This window comes from Aureococcus anophagefferens, assembly GCF_000186865.1.
Source record: "Aureococcus anophagefferens unplaced genomic scaffold AURANscaffold_4, whole genome shotgun sequence".
In the NCBI taxonomy this organism is placed as follows: domain Eukaryota; class Pelagophyceae; order Pelagomonadales; family Pelagomonadaceae; genus Aureococcus; species Aureococcus anophagefferens.
This window is the reverse complement of record NW_008705564.1, coordinates 2,337,853-2,341,048: the sequence shown is the minus strand read 5'-3', so window position 1 is coordinate 2,341,048 and position 3,196 is coordinate 2,337,853.

Genomic DNA, 3,196 nt, shown 5'->3' with positions numbered 1-3,196 from the left:
TGGATAGGAACGAGAGGGCGAGCTCGCGACCTTCCTGTGAGAACTCGTGCACAACGCTGAAATCATCGCCACGTATCGATCGCGCGGGCCGTGGCACGGCGACTACATGATGCTGAAAGATGTGCTATACAGCGCGAGTTGCTTGCACTGCGTCGTTCCGGAAAACGCGCACGACCGCATTCTCGGCTTCGACATCGCTCAAAACTTTGATTTTGGAAACATCAAGGACCCCGGCCGCGACAACCGGACGTTGTTGTGGGACGAGGACATGCGGTACGATGACATGCGGTACGAGGACAGCGATTGCACGGCTCGCGAGATGATGAGGATGGAGAAAGATGCTACCGATCGAGAAAAAATGTCTGCCCGATTTGCCCATAAATTCGGCGTGCGCGACCGTGAGGCTCCCCGAGACGACGAGGTCGACGCCGCGGCCCACGAGGACGTCGAGGAGGATTTTGCAACGTTCATTGGTGTTCGGTCGCATGATAGCTTCCGCACTTGCGGCGCCGGTTTGCATGAAGAGATCCTTGCTGATCTTGAGATGGACTGGAGAGACAGCTGGGCCCGTCCCACGCCTTCGGCACTTGATGTGTTGCAATTGTTGTTTGAGTCCAAGGCATTTGACGATCACAGCATCGTCGACACGTCTCGCTACTTGGGGAATGTCAGGCGCTTCGGGAGCGATTCATTCGACGACATGGACGAGGACGAGGACGAGGACGAGGACTTCGCTCCACCGACAGGTTCTGAAACGAGTGATTCCGATGACGACGAGTTGCCGAGCTGGGGAAGTCGAGGCGGCGCCCGAGGCGACGCGGGACACGACGACGATGCCGACGAAGAGATGAATCTCCCGGACGAGAGCGTGTGCAAACTCCTTGACAACTACGGGACCGCGCTGCGCCGCGCAAACGTTCGCATCCTCGAACTCGAGACGCGAGCGCAGTCGACGGAAGAAAGTAACCTGCGAGACGTCATAGACATGACCGACGAGGACAATCGCGCATCGAATGACGAGCGCGCGCCTACGCTCCGCGACCTTCACGTCGAAGCATTAGTCGACACAGTGAAAGAGGTCAAGAAAGAGAAGATTGATCTGGAGGCTAGGCTCGAGGACGTCGTCGGATGTGTCGTTTGCATCAGCAATCCGCGGTCTATCGCCGTCCTGCCCTGTACGCACGCTTGCCTGTGCGCCGGGTGTGCCGCATCCATCCAAGCCGCGTCCGGCCAATGCCCGATCTGCCGCGCGAACATCACTGGCACGGTTGCCTTCCTCCTCTCCTGACACTGTTGTGTTGCCGTAAGTCTTTCTGTGATAGCCTCGAGCTGCCTGTCCCTCATGCCGCACCTCAAGGTGCTTTGGGTGAAACACAGCGTGACGATCGAACCCAAGCGGGTCCTGACTCCTGAAGATCATGATGATGATTCCCTAGCTTAGATCCCGCTCCCCGACGACGAAGAGCCGCCCGTCGCGCCGCGCCTTGGCGGCGAGCCTGGCGAAGACGTCGGACTTGGCCGCGAGGACGTCGGCGGCGCCGACGAGGACGAGCTTGGCCTTGGCGCGCGAGAGGGCGACGTTGAGGCGCTTCGGGTCGTCGAGGAGGTCGCCGAGGCCCAGGTCCGGGTTCGCCTTGGCGAAGGAGACGACGACGCAGGCCGCGTCCTTGCCCTGGAAGCGGTCGACCGTCGAGAGGCGGTGGGGCTCGAGGGCCGCGCCGCGGCGCCGCAGGGCGTCGCCGATCTCGCGGAGCTGGGCCCGGAAGGGGCTGAGCACGGCGACGTCGCCGCGCGCGCAGCCGCGCGCGAGGAGGTCCGCGACGAGCTCCGCGACGACGCGCGCCTCGGCGACGTTGCGCGCGCCGAGGCGGCCGCCGTCGCCCGTCGCGCGCGCGGCGAGGGCCGGCGGCACGTCGACGAAGGCGCAGGGCTCGTCCGCGGCCGCGAGCCAGGCGGGCCCGCCCGGCGCGCGCGGCGCGAGCGGCAGCGCGCGCGCGGCGACGGCCGCGGACCCGCAGACGAGCGCGTCGGGCCCGCTCCCGGCGAGGGCCGCGTTGCAGAGCTCCATGATGGGCGCGCTCATGCGGTACTGCGTCGCGAGCGTCGCGACGGCCTCCGGGCGCGCGTCCGCGAGCCGCTTGAACAAACTCTCGGCCGCGCCGTCGCGCGCCGCGAGGCGGCTCTGGACGAGGGGCGCGAGCTGGTGGTGGTCGCCGACGAGCACGAAGGTCTTCGCCTTGAGGAGCGGCGCGAGGCAGTAGGGCTGCGCGATCTGGCCCGCCTCGTCGACGACGGCGACGTCGAAGTCCGTCGCCGACGCTAGGACGCCGCCCTTGGCGCAGGCCATGCACGTCGCGCCGACGACGCGCGCGGCCTGGAGCGCGCCGCGGATGTGGGGCACGGAGTCGAAGCCGGGCCGGCCGACGACGTGGCCCCGGAGCCGCGGCGCGACGCGCTCCGCGGCGGACGGCGCCGCGACGCGCGCGACGCAGCGCTCGCTGACGCCGCTGTCCAACAGCTTCTCGAGGAGGTGGTCCACGGCGGCGTGCGAGTAGGACGCGACGAGGACCCGTAGACCCGCGGCGACGAAGCAGCGCACGACGAACTCCACGGTCGACGTCTTGCCCGTCCCCGGCATGCCGAGGACGAGGCCGTAGTCGGTCGCGCCGAGGGCCAGCTCCGCGGCGCGGCGCTGGTCGCCGTTGAGCGCCGCGAACGCCGAACCGAGCGCGGCGGCGGCGCAGCCGTCGCCGCCGCGGCGCGCGCGCACGGGGCCCTCGCCCGCGACGGCCTCGCGGAGCCGCGCGGCGCCGAGCGCCGCGTCGAAGGTCGGCGCCTCGAGGCGCACGACGAGGTCCCGGAGCCGCCGCCGCCGCGGCGCGCCGTCGCCGTCGGGCGCGTCCCGCGGATCCTCGGCGAAGAGCCGCGCGAGCACGCCCCGCGCGGCGGACAGGCTCGAGCCGCTCTCGTCCTTGTCCACGCGGAGCGTAAATGGCGCGTCGCCCCAGTCCGGCAGGGCCAGGGGCCCCCGCGTGCGCAGGCCGACGGCCGCGGCGCCCGCCGCGGCCGCGGCCGCGTCGACGCGCGTCACGTACGCGCGGCCGAGCACCGTCGGCGGCAGGCCCGGCCGCTCCGCGCTCACCAGCACGAAGTCGTGGCGCTCGAGCGAGCTCAGGCGCGCCTCCGCGGTGGCCGC